This window comes from Neolamprologus brichardi, chromosome 1, assembly GCF_056152115.1.
Source record: "Neolamprologus brichardi isolate AB-2024 chromosome 1, ASM5615211v1, whole genome shotgun sequence".
NCBI classification, from domain to species: Eukaryota; Metazoa; Chordata; class Actinopteri; order Cichliformes; family Cichlidae; genus Neolamprologus; species Neolamprologus brichardi.
In genome coordinates this window covers 5,459,443-5,473,811 of record NC_142104.1, presented here as the reverse complement: position 1 = coordinate 5,473,811, position 14,369 = coordinate 5,459,443, and the positions used below count along the sequence as shown (strand labels likewise).

The window sequence follows — 14,369 nt, the reverse complement described above, 5'->3', positions numbered from 1 at the left end:
AAAACCTGATTCTAGTCAGTCTAGTCTAGTCTAGTCTATCCTCTCCAGAAACCATCTGAAATGTGACCTGGTTGAGACACCCAGGACACAGGAAGCACAGAGGTTGAGGGTCTTATTCACCAAGCTCATTTAACTGAACCTGAACCTGACTCTAGTCTAGATACCAGGGAAGATGTGTTAGTTTCCCAGAGACAAGCAAATCTGTTACAGCCTCTTCTGTCCCTAGCTGTCCCTTGTCACACATAGCTCTTGATTTTGTATTTGGTTTTTCTGCTTCAGAGGGTAATATAGTCATTCTATCATCGACAGATTTCCTTAGCAATACATTTGATACCCCTGGCTAAACTACTCACAGCCATAGAAATAGTAAACCATCTTTTTTTGCTCACATGGAGTCCCTTCATGTAATTGTCTCAGAAGGCATCAGCTGTTTTCTCATATTTGGCAAGCTTTTAGTGAGGTGCTTGAAGCTAAAGTTAGTCTTAAACTCAGGTTTTCATCCAAGAGCTTGAGGTTGCTTTACACTGTGTCATTTCATCAAAATCCAGCCACTTGAAGCTCCCATCTGCCCTGGAACGAGTATCCATATGATGCATTGACCTCATAAGGAACTGAGATTTTCCTTGGTTACAGGTACAACATGTGAAAGTCACCTTATTACGAAAAATGGAAAGAAACTTCGAAATATCTATAGTTACAAACTAAATATTTTATTGCTCAAAAGTGTTAATGCATTGTATTAGTACATAGAAAATAATCACATGCCCACTTTAGAAAATACTGATTTTTGTTCTACAATAAATTAAGCCCTCATTTGAGTGTGAGCGATAGGTGGCAGGGACTGTGCCCATGGAGCACAACCAGGATCAGCTCAAAGCATTTACACAGGTCCACCCTTCTATGTGCCTACTTCTCCCAGGAGAGCTGGTAAGGCACTAAATGACAGTTCAGAGTAACCAACCTTCTTGGTGTCACTTTTGGATTGCTGAAGAGTACTTTATCAGAGTATAGTACTTTGCCGTCCTCTGTTCTTTGTGGGGGACACTCATGTGGGCAACAACAATGTAACCTGGAGGGGTGTAACTGGAAGGAAATGCCTGCTCGATCTGAACCCAAGTGGTGTTCTGTTATTGGACTTCTGTGCCAACCACAGATGGTTGATGCTCATAACACCATTTTGGAGCATAAAGGTAAACTGGACACACTTGGTCATAGGTTGATGAGTGATTTTGTAATCTCCCCAATCCCCCTGACAAGCTGTAATGGAATTATAATCTGGGGATTAGGGGAATAACTCGTCTATCACTGGTGTTGATGTCACTGAAGTTGTTAAACCACTCTTTGGTGTCAAATTCCTTGGGGTGGATGGGTTTTCCTTTGAATTCCTCTAGGCTCTGGATGCTGTATGGGTTTCCTGCATGGGAATTTGCCCACCAAGTTTAAATGTGGTTTGTGAGTTTAGGGAAGTCATTTAATGACATCCCTTGGGGTATACTGTCAGGGGTGCTTCAAGAGTATGGCGTGGCTAGCCAATTGCTATTGACTATTTGGTACATAAAATGAGTTGAGTCTGGGACGAATTGCTACCCTTAGTGGAGAAGTTAAAGTATCTAGGGGAGTGAATGGGGTGAATAGACGGACTGGTGTCCCATTAGTGGTGGTGCGGACACTGTACCAATCTGCTGTGGTGGAAAATAGAACAGAGTGCAAAAGAAGCTGTGCTTTACCTGTCGATCTACATTCCTACTCCTACCTTTGGTCGTGAGCTCTGAATAGTAAGCAATTGAATGACATTTGTATACAGGACACACAGCAAAAATAAGCTTCCTCCAAAGGGTAGCTGCTGTGCTTCCACATCAAAAGAGCAAGTTTAGTTAGTTTGGGCATCTTACTAGGTTGCCTCCTGGATGCTTCCTGGGTAAAGGCTTTGGGGTAGGATGCTACAGGGTAGCCCAGGATACACTTAGAGATTATATCTCATGGCTAGCTTTAGAACACCTTGGTGTTTCTGCGGATAGCTTTAAGAGGTTTCCAGGGGGGTGGGATGTCTGGGCTTCTCTGTGTAGAATGTTGGCCATGTGACACAAACCCGAAGAAGTAGCAGAAAATGGATACTTTTATATTTTCCACCAAAAGACTGTACAATTTTCATCATATATTTTCTTGCAGAAAATATATTTTAATTTAAAAAGATAACTTGAGTTGTCCAATTTCATCCCATAACCAGAACTCAGTAACCTCCTATGTAAAAATTACAAAGTATTAAGTTGTGAAAGGTAAACATTGCTTATGGAGCATGTAGCCACACATCTGAAAGCATATTGATTTGCTCTCCTGATAGTTAGATTGTATTATAACATCTGCTTGCAGATGTTACGGATGTTTTAACCTCCTATGTGTTAATTTCCAAAGAGAAGTTAACACATAGACTCACATAGCACATATGGATATTTTTTTGCCATTACACATGAGGCAGTCAACACATTTTCCATGGCCATACTTATTTTAGATAATGGATTTGCCATATTAAATTTGGTGTTCATTCAAACTGATTTTTAATCACCATATCTCAGTCAATTTTAGTTCATTGTCTTTTTTGATTAATATTTGCCTTGCTTTGATTTCAGTCCAGCCTTAATCACTTTTGTCAAACAAATGTGCTGAATATGAAGTCTCACTATTTGCATCTGCATTTGTAACTGGACAGTGTTGGAGTTCTAGATCCTGATAGTACAGGGTCTGTGTGGTTAGATCAATAGATAGGTAATTTTAATCCCATAAGAGCCTAACTGCGAAAACTGAGTAATATTACCAGCTCTGCTATAAGAAAGCTCTATTGATTGTGTGGTCAATATCAAAGAGCAAATATCAAAGGCTGTGCATGAAGCACCTGCGAGATGGACTGTTTTTGCCAAGCATTTAAAAGGACAAAAAAATGATTATAGTCTATATCTGTTTTTTCTTCCAGCAGTTGATCTTTTCTTTCCCCTGCGCCAGCGTATCCTTGTTTAAGTATTAGTTTCTGACTCACATATGGTAGGAATACTATCATAGACATCTATGTTTGATCTGTTCTTTATGCTAAATCGAATAGATCACAAGATGATAAACCTTAAGTCTCTGATTTTGACAACTCCTTATCACACTGTGCAGGCCTGTTTTTGTTTAAATTCTGAGATTTTCTAACATAAGTGTAGATCTGAGATACAATGCTTAGCAAAGAAAGTTTTTAATTTTTACAGTGCTCACAAGACAGCACTGGATGACAAACCCTAGAACAGAGGAACTAAGCTTAGAATGCTGTAGGCAGAAGCTCCTACAAGGGCAAGGGTACTTGAATTCCCAGACTTTTGTAACAATCTCTGTTTAGAGGTGGACCCAAATGCATATTAAAGGATGCAAGCAAAGCACAAAGTGAGTTTTATTTAAGCTGATAGCAAGTCCAGGACAAAAATTAAACCCAAAGGTAATAAATCCAAATAATCATGAAACAAATAGGTACTGGGAATACAGATGGGGTGCAAAAAAACCAACAAAAAAACTCAGAGGAGCAAAACAAAGATCACAGCTGTCAATCAGACAAAAACAAATAAGAACACAGATTCTGATGATGAATTAGGGATTGGAAACAGCAGGGGAATGAGACACAGGTGAAAATAACCAAGACAATCAGACATAAGTGAAACTAAAACAATACACCAGAGAAAAACATGTATCACAGTAAAATAAAGATTTCAAAAGACACATACTTTATACAGAGACAATAACACTCTTGTTAAACATGACAACACAAACAATAATAAAACCTATACAGCACGAAGGCATAAAAGAGAAAAAGGGAAACAAAAGGGAACTTAACACACAAGGAATACAAATTCAAAAAGGAACTGAAAACAAATGAACGTATAACAGAAAACAGCAGCAACAGCATAGCATAGAACAGCAGTAAAATGAAACAGTAATCAAAATGAAATAAACAATAATTCAGAACTCAAAAACACAAAACCCAAGAAACATAGCCCATTATTCTAGTGCATTTAGTATTCAATCATATAAATAGACAGAGACAGATAGTATGACATCGCAACCTCCAGGCCTGTTTATTTATTTATTTTTTGTATTGTCTGCTTTATACTTTATTAGATGTACTAGAGATTGTGTTTGGGGTGTATTTTTCTCATTGAGTCCAATTGTTGTTTTATTAAAAAACAAAACTACAATTTTTACCATTGCAGTTACAAAATGTAGGTTCAGATTATTCTCAGTGGTCCTTTGAGGTACAATCACTTCCATGTGAAGAGCATCTAGTCTTCTGGTTCCTTGATCTCCTTCCTTAAAAGTAATGGCATGGTCAAATACCTGCCTTCAATCTTTTGCTACCTTTTGTAGCAATGATACACAAAATCAAGGCTCTGTTGTACAAATTAAGCTTGATGTTTAAAACGTCTAAAAGTGCATCTGCTGTTTATAGTAAACAGCACAAGTATTTTATACATGACATATATCCACAGAGTAAAAAGGCACAGGTTGCGATAAATAAACAAAAAAATCCCTACATTTCACACCACACAAGGTATAATGTCTACACAAAAATCATACTGGTGCAAATATTCATGAAGAAACATGCTGAAACAAAGCCCATAACTATATCTGTTGAGAATCTGTCAGTTAGCTTTTTTTTCCCCCTTTCAAAGTGGCAGCAGTGTCCAGTCACCTGTGAAGCCAACAGTCCATTTACACATAGTGTAGAATGGCTGATTTCATGCTGACCTGGCTTTGCAGTGCACTGGCATGTTCAGATGCTCTCAAGGGTTAGATGATGCGTTGTTTCCTAGTCCACAAGGGCTTGGAAATGACAGAGCGTCCCTGCTTTAAAAAGAGATAACCTTCAGCATATCCCACTTTCTGTGTGTGTGTGTGTGTGTGTGTGTTCTCATTTGATTTTATGAGACCTGGTGTTCTGTTTGTGTGTTGGTTACATGCTATATTTTGGCAAATGCTGCTGAAAGACATATTTTGGCAGCAATAGGCATATTTATTTTTGTTCAGTGACCTCAAGGTCTGACTTATCCTTGAATTCTTACTCTATTGGAAGAAGATCTTGTTGTTCTTCAGTAAATAGCAGAGCTTGCATTTGCTCATTGGTGTAAATATTCCAGGCAAAGGCATCCATATCATGTAAGTTTACATAACATAGATGAGAGCATTTAATTGTCTTTCGCATAAGTTTTTGCATTTTTGTGTGGAAAACATACATTTAAAATCAACCTTTAGATTCATATAAGATCTAAAAGGCTTCATGCAAAAAAAGTGCTTTGATTACTTGAGCATATAATTAGGTTGAAAATGTGATGGATAAAGACACAGTGTTTACCATTTTGCTTCTAAATCAACACAGTGCATTTTAAATCGAACAATCAAGATGTGATTGAAGTGGTGACTTTGAGCCTTAATTCAAGTGGTTTTTACAAAAAAAATTGCATTAAGTATTTAGGAATTAGAGGCCTTTTTATACACCTATATCTACCTATATACAGAAGCTCAGAAAACATGTAATAACATGGAAACAAGCCATCACAATGCTCATCAGTCAGTTGTCTACTTACCCCTGAAAATGAGGAAATACCCTTAATTTATGAAAGGTTAATGCATTTTTTTTGGAAAAAACCCTTGAATTAAAGCTGAAAATCTGCACTTCAATTACCGTCTTCATTGTCTGGTTTTAAAAAATATAAACATTGTGGTGGTATACGGAGAAAAAATTACAAAAAAGTGTCTGTTTCCACCAAATTATTCACATAACTGTATAGTTCCAGTAAGTCATTGCCAATGGCTCATATCACAGCCAAGGATAGACGGAGTCAAAATAAAGAAGTATAGATCTCCAAGTCACAGAACGAGGTCACTGCAGTTAAAGGATAATGAGGCTTATTGCACTCAGGGTCTTATTTTTATTGCCAAATTAATGACCAGCATCTGGATGCACCCCAAGATCAACTCTGCCCACAAAAAAAAGCACTTTTATGAGTAGAAAGTGGTATTTTCTAATTGAATCTAACCAATTTGAACAACCTTGTGAGCTATAATTGTGTAGAGCAGATTTGAACTGTTTGGAAAATATAAGTTTCAGTTTGCAGATCCCAAGTAGGGACCCTATGTAAGTATGTAATGTAAGTGCAATGACCTTGCCACAGCCTGTTATGTATTTATTCATGTTATTATTTACACATGGTAATTGTCATCTATTAATGACAGCACAGTACCTTGCTGATACACACAAAAGTGAGATACAGCTGATTAAAAAATGATGGCTTACTATTTAGATGCATCTCATTACCTTAACCATGTTGTGATTGAAACAGATTTAGGTACCCCTCCCTTTTCAGCTATCCCATGTCATCAACCATTGAGTCATTCTGATCTCTCAGTAGCTAAATTGCTTTACCCGTATTAGATTGGATAACTGCTAAAAGACTGTGATTAGGACATGAAACACACAGCAACTTGCATTCTGGCACCAGCCACAATTAGTTACACAGTCTGTGTCTAAATATTTATCAAAACAAGTTAAAACATAAAACACACTGCATCCAAATGTAGCCCCTCTCAGCAAACTGGAACCCAGAGCATATTTGTCATTCTAAGAATCCTTACTTTTGCAAAACAATAACCATTAAAAAAACACTAATGAAATGTAACATGGCTGAAATTTTTTTCTTAGTAGTTTTTTTATGTCTTGAGAATTAAAGGTTAATTCTAAATTACTTCATCTGGAATATTTAAATACATAGGTTTTGCAGGATGAATTTAGTTATCCTGCAACATTTTGTTGATTAGCTATTTAGTTATCTGATCTGTGTGTTCACGTATGTTGCGGACAGCCATAAGTTTAACAATTGCTCATATTAGATTGAGACGTAAGGTTTTGTTTGGGTTTGTTTTGTTTTAATTACCATTATATAATTCTGTTATTTTTAATGTCTTAGCCAGGAGCTTTGACTTAGTGCATGGAGAAGAAAGCTTCCAGTCTTACTGGACTTGGTGTTTTTCTTTTTGGTGGAAGTGAGACGCCATCAGAACCAAAAACAGCAATATTTACTAAAGCTGCCAATTTATTTTTTGCACTTCTACAAACAGGAGTACTTTCATCCATGGACAGATGGGGATCTTTATAGTATGGCACCAAGGGGTCCTGAATTTTAAAGCAAAAAATTTCCTTCCTCAGCAGCAGGCGACACATGGTTCCCTAGGTATGTTTTCGTTTAGTGTGGTGTTATGTGCACCTCGGTGCACTGGTATATCTACCATCCGGTTATTTTTTATTTTTCTCGCTCTTATTAATCTGCTCTCTCCTCTCCGATTTGTCTATAGTTCTGATTGGCTGCAGAGGTTCATGTGCACACATAAAGTCAGAGAAGGCAGCTTTCCCTGCCCGCTGTCAGCATTATTCCTCAGTCACTTTTAGCAGCTTTATTTCTGTTTTATTAGTTGGTTTTTGGAGTTAACAGCAGTCCCATTTTCAATTTTGATTTCATAAGTTTAGTTTGCTAACATTAGTTTAGTGAAGAAGCCTGAACCTGACTGGCTGTTACGTAGGTGTTTTTTCCCTTTTTTCTTCCTGTTTTGATTGTTGTTGCTGGGGCTCTCGTCTCCCTTCTTTGTGTTTAGTCTATGCAAGTAGTTATTTTTTGTTTTTGACAAAAAAAAGAATGAGAGAACAGTTCTCATTGTCACACTCCAAACATGCATCGTGAAGCACAAACATAAAGCAGCTGTTGCATTTGTGGCGTTCAGCTCTGGCGTGCTCTTACAAGTGATCCAAAAAATATTCATTTTATGGACAAAAATGTGACTTCAATCGAAGGAAATACTTTACATTGAAATGCCTGTATATCACAAAATGATAGCATTACAAAAGGTCACAAAAGACCCCACTGGGTTTCTGACATAATCTTGGAGGTCAGGACATACAGTCGCCTGTTCTGATGCTGAGTATCGATCAACTCCAGAAAGCCTGATATGTGCCTTTCATGGCAATCTCTGTAATCGCTCTAGAAGACGTGTGCTGTCTTGTTGCCTGCTTCCTCCAAGGGTAAAAGTCACCCAATTTCACCATGTAATAATACCTCAATTACCTTACAATAAAGAGCTAAGATGCCACAACTATGAAACTATTACTGGTAGAAATGACATCTGAGAAAGTCATCTTTCACACAACTATTTATTGCGCTCTGTAAATGGTGAACATTTTCCAGTTTTCTTTCCTGTGATCAGATGAAATGATAAAAGATGTGAATAGAAAGCAAAGTGCCTGAAAGCTGCAGCAACACTCCACCTTCACAATAGCGACATTAGTCGCATAAAACCGATGGACAAGTGTTGAAAAAAATGCACATATACATGTATGATAGTGACAAATTTCTAAACTCTGATGTTGCCTAGCATTACAAAAAAAAAAATGTTTTGTGGCTTTTGGAGTGTGGAGCTGTGTCCGTGTCCTGTCACCTCACTCAGCCTCGGAGATAAAAACCCTAATCGGAACATAATTAGGCACAGTCTTTTTGTAGAAGCCATAGGAAAGAAGCATCACCAGCTAATGTCAATAATTCTGTCACTGCATCCAAGGTTCTGTCTCTGGAAATTACATAACATTAATAATGTGTAATTACAGGGAAAAGATTGAAGTGTCACTGTGCTGAAAGGAGAAATTAAATGCTTCCCAGCAAGAGTGGATGTAATCCTGAGACATGCTCTCAGTGAGGGATGGCTTCATCTGGCTTCACTTGCCTAAATTACGGAGTTTTGTCGAGTCGCTCTTGATATGCGTTTGTGGTCGCTCAGCTACTTGATTTCTTGATGTCTGACTGACTGATACTGTTTCACTTGTAGTTGCAGGCTGTCAACAATATTTACAAGTTACAGGCATTATTTATGAGCGCCACAAGGAGTAACAGCCAGAAAGATGTGTCGATGATTCAGTCCAGTACATTTTAATTAATGTTTACAACACCCACAAGTATTTTAAAAGGGGGCTTTTTAGGCTCGTTTTAAGCTCAATATTTTTATTCTTGAGCTGTAACAAAGTTTCTTTGCATGATTCTCAGTTCCAAATAATCCTCATTTATCTGTGTTGAGCTTCTTTCCCTTTAAGGGCATCTTCATTTTAAGAAAATTTTTGTGTGATGTGCGCCTCTCATGAAACTAATAAGTCTGTGTGCCCACAGCGAATTGTCCACACAGAGCCTGGTGTTCTTGTGTTTACAGTCAGATGATACAATTCACACCAATCCAAGACAAGTGGATACTTGCAGGTTTTAACATGGCTTTTTCATAGCCATTTAATCATGGAACATCCTCCACTGATTACTTACATTGAGACAATTAGTTTTTGTATTCAGGTTTTCTGAAATACGAAATATCTGTTGGACATTTCTGTAAGATAAACACCTAATAATACACTGAAATCTGTATTTTGGACGTCTTATTTCTGCCAGGATGAAAAAGACAGAAGAAAAAACAAAACAAAACAAAAATAATTTAATTTTGGAAGATACGTTTGTTTTTGGGTTTTTTTTGGGTTTTTTTTAAATTTTGAAGAGAGCCGTGCATGTACATGCATCTACAGCAGTCTTCTGTATTTCTGTTGGATAAATATTGATGCTGAGTGTGAACTGTGAGTTTTGTTGTTTAACTGATAGGACTCTAAAAAGTACTAACCTACTGAGGTTTGGATAAGCAAGCATTTTGAAGCAATGCTTAAAGACAACTTTGGTATATATTAGGGCTGCCACGATTAGTCGACTCGTCACGATTACGTCGACTATCAAAATCGTCGATGACTGATTTAATAGTCGTCGCGTCGTTTGAAGCTTTGTAAGATCATAAAAGACGCAGGAATAAGTAGTAGTATTTAAGAGTGTAATAACGGACTGAAAGAGAAGATGGCAGCACTGCATGTACAAGGATGCCAGCTGCCGTTAAACTGCGAAGAAGAATAAGTAGCTGTGTCCCATAATTCATAGCGCAGCCCAGCTCAGTTTCCAACAATGGCGGCAGCTAGTTTGTTTTAATATTACTCTTATTATTCTTTCTGGGTCACAAAATAAACGTTTAACATTTTGTCAGGTGAGAATGTAGCTGTGTAAACCTCAAATATCTTCTCAGTTTATCAAGACACCACATATTTTCAAAAGCGCTCCGACGTTTTCGGAGACGTCTGTTACCCACCAGCTAGCTGATAGCTAGCCGGGGGCAAGGCTCACTAGAGCCAGTGAGAACACCGGACTCCCGGCAAATCGTTTTCAAACCCACTGCCGTCTTTCGCTTCTCAGGTTAAGCATATATAAGTCACTTAGATAACTTAAAAATTTTATTGTTTGGCCTTTTTTAGTATTTTATTCATTCCTGAGTAAATCTGTTTGGCTGAGATTAAAGTTATAGTTTTTACACAGCTGAATAAACGTCAAGCAGACAGCTGATTATCAGAATTGTGAGATGCTCGAGAATATACTCCGGTGTCCTGTTATATTTTAGATAGCAAGGAAAATTACTTTGCCGAAACAATCTGCAAATTTCATTAAAATGTAATAAACTATCATCTTGTCTTTATTTTTAGTTAGCACATACCTTAAACAGTTAAAGCTGTAAGCTAATGATAGTTATATAAGAGCAGATGGATGCATGATCTGATTAGTCGACTATCAAAATAATCGTTTGTGGCAGCCCTAGTATATATTACAAAAATAATTAAAAAGAAGTTGTTTAATATAATAGCAGTATACTTAAGAGGCATGCTATAGTTGTCTCTGTGGAGAAAAAACAGTCCTATAGTCTCTGTTTTAAACTCTGTTTTAAAGCCATTTCATAAATCTGTATTTCTACATGATAAGCCATTCTGTTGTGGTTCCTATTAAATGTGCTGGCTGTCTTGTGCTTTTGTGTTTCCCTCTGTGTTATCCTGTCTGTGTCATCGTGTTTAGTAGTACCCTGGGAATATACCGAGCGCAGCTGTGTCATGTTCCAGCTCCAACATGGTGGACTTGATCTCACCGTCCAAAACAATGCTGGAGATTGTGCCAGTCTTGTCACCGGGAGTGAATTTCAGAAGCATCCCAGAGGCAGCTCTCCACACCTGCACAGAGTTGGGGAGGAGGTCAAAAATAGAGGCGCTGTTTAATTTTCAAAATAAAGGACCCATGCAGACTAAACACGCCACTTGTGAAATGTTCCTGGTGTGTTCTGAACCTATGGAAGCATAACTGTGACATAAACAGTGTATTCTATTAGTTAGTCTTTGCCCCAGTCTTAGTAAATTGTCTTTTTGTTACTTCAGGTTTTATTTTGAAAGATGGTCATCTCATGTGTGGTTGGTTTTACCTCCTGCTTCTGTTCATTTTACTCAGTTATGTTTGAGATAGTGAGGCAACTTGAGAACATTTCCACAATCATGCTTTGCATAGGAAATTATGACCTTTTTTTTGACTGAAAAAGCTATTTTTGGTGTGCACCAAACATGTTACTGTCAAACAATTCACTTTTGTTTGATTTTGTCACATTTTTCCATATAAGATTGGTCATTGTAGCTTTTGCTTCTCCAAGGCAGGTAAACACTGCTCAATCTCTTTGTGATTGTAGACAATACACTGTAACAGTTGGGTTGAGGCTGTTATTGATCCAAGCTCATGGACACTGATAATGTTTTTTCCCTGAAAACCTTAGAGAGCACTTTAGACTTTATTAATGATGCCATACACTTCAAAATCATAAATATCTCAGTGATTTAAATAAGACGGGTACCACCAGTCACTCCCCACAGTGATTTTAATCATCAGCCCCATATCTGGATCTGCTGATTCTAATTTTATGAACCTCAAGGTGTGATACATATGCAGGTTTACTTACTTTGTGCTGTGCATTAAAGTACACATTACATTTGTTTTTAAAAAGGAGATTAGTTTGGAACATTTTTTTGTTTCACTTTGTGGCTTTCTGTCAGATCCTGCAACCTAATTCAGTCCAATTTAATATAATCCGATTTGAACTAAAGTAATTTAAATTTTAAAACAGCTTATCAATATCAGCTGAACTGTATCACCTCTGAAATGCACGGGTGGCGATACAAAGGATACGCATCCCTAATACAAATCTTAAACAACAGACACATGGACACAGTACTTTCGGATTATCGTGCAACTAGCCAACATACCCCAATTGCAAATTCTTTCTAACTATCTGGTTTTCACAGTTATTTCTTTTGTGAATCAGACTACTGCTCAAATGAAACAAACGACACACCTGTGCATTGGTTTCTTGCTCCAGACAGAAGAACTGAAGACAAGATAGTTCCGTGGGTCACAATAATCAATTGTGAAACAAATCTACCTTATCTGCTGACTTTTACATTGAACTTTTAATGACTAAAGCACCTGTTCAGAATCAAAGTGGTTGCCAGGACTTCTGTGTTGCATTGCAAAAGCTCTCCAGCTCAAACTAAAGGTCCCTGTATATTATCTGGTGGCCTAATTACTTGCAGTGGGTAAAGGCTGTGACCTCATCATTATTATTAGGGTGCAGATATTTCTGCATACTTTGGTAAAACCAAAGGCTAACAAAAGATACACAAAGGTTAAGGATGGAGGTAAAACATATATAATGAATGATCAAAACAAATAAACAAACGATGAACCCCGCTCCAATAATTAACTTCCAAAACAAGGATGTAGTCATGGGTGTGATATTGATTCCCTTTCTGGTGTGTTTTCTAGCTGGAAATGCAGCTTTCTTTTTATACACACCTACTGTTTTCTGTTATCTATCTCTCATTTTGTGTTTTTGACAATGCTATCATAGATATAATTCAAAGCCCCTATGTGGCAAAAGTACACCTGCTCCCTCAGAAAGAGCAGCACAACAGCATCCTTGGAGAGCTGCTCTGCCACAGAGAAAGCTCCTGAGAGGGCGAGCACTGATAAATCTCACACATTTCCTCTGTGATGTGAGAGAGACCTAAAGAGGAAGGCACTTCATCACCGAGAAAGGCTCTCTCCGATCTGCCTTCAGCACTTCTTGCCTTAATACAGAAGAGGAAATGGCACTAATAATGTTTTCGGGCATGTTTGGTTTTGGGGAAATGGTTTCATATATCAGTTTCATGGGAGATGGGGGAAGGGGTTGCTGATGTGGATGCCTGATTACAACAGGAAATGCTGCGTTGAAGAATTTCCCTTTTTTTCCGATAAGGTCTCTGAATTATCCTTGTTGTCTCTTTTATTACCCACTGCAATATGAAATTTCACTCGTCTGCTTTCTATGCTTTTTTATGCCTTTTTATTTTTGACAGAATCATAAAACATTTCAGCACAATGGGATTTTGAGAGGATTGCCAATATTTGCGCTGACATGTCTCCTCCAAAATAGCTGTTTTCAAACATCATGCACCACACACTGATTTGGAGAAAAGCTCCTGTTAACTTTATTGTTCTGTTTATTTTTTGAATCAAATGGCTCTCCGGTAACATTCTCATATACTTGTAAGGATTTATCAAATATATACAGTGTGATCCTGCTCATTATGTGACTCTGCTGTGGTGCAGAAACTCCAGGAGGAGAAGTCTTTGTCAGGAGTTTTGTTTCTCATTACCCAGAGGGCTTCAGCGCTCCATATTTCTTCTGCAGCAAGTCCCCAGGTTATACCAGTGTTATTCCTTTATTGCCTTCCCCTCCCTCCCAACTAAAAAACACCGTTGGCATTGATTAAGGTGCGCTAAGAACCTGCTTATGTGTTTAAATTATCTGTGCCTAATGCTTGGGGCAAGCGTTTGCAGCAGTGCCCTGGGACCGCATTATTCCTGTGATGGAAATTCTTTGAGGATCACAGCTTTGCATCCTATTTGGTTGCATTGCCGTGAGAGATGCCACAGGGCTAGAAGGCCATTATAAATACAGTGATTAATTCTGAAGCTTTGATAGATGGAGTAAAAGGAGATCAAAAGTACAGAAAGAATCCACGATAACATGGATTACATTGTTTAGGCTTACACTGTTTGGATCTTAAAGCTCTCTATATGCTCAAAGAGCCTCATATTAACACTTAATGTTGAAGAACGTCAGCTTGCCTTGTATCATTTTGCAATTTCAAATCATTGAATGCGTTGTAGTGAGCCAGATTTCTTTGTTAAAGTTTGCACACTCTAAACTTACAGCACTCGTAGCTCTGTAGAGCTGAATCATCCCAAAGAATGTAAAAGCAGTACAATTGCCTTTTATTTCTGATATCCCAATGAAGTAATGAGGTTTTATACAGTGGTCCTTTGCTATAACGCGGCTCATCTTTCGCTGCCTCGCTGTTTCGAGTATTCTTTTTTTTTTGT

General features: G+C 37.8%; 1 long non-coding RNA gene across 1 annotated transcript in view; it reads left to right on the top strand.

Annotated features, from left to right (window-relative positions):
• Positions 1 to 11,129, top strand: part of LOC102783720 (uncharacterized) — a 45,211-nt gene extending 34,082 nt beyond the window's left edge. Inside the window, exon 3 of the long non-coding RNA XR_015719305.1 lies at positions 10,980 to 11,129. This is a non-coding gene — a long non-coding RNA (uncharacterized LOC102783720). The remainder of the gene's footprint in view (positions 1 to 10,979) is intronic.
• The last annotated feature ends 3,240 nt before the right edge of the window (positions 11,130 to 14,369 follow it).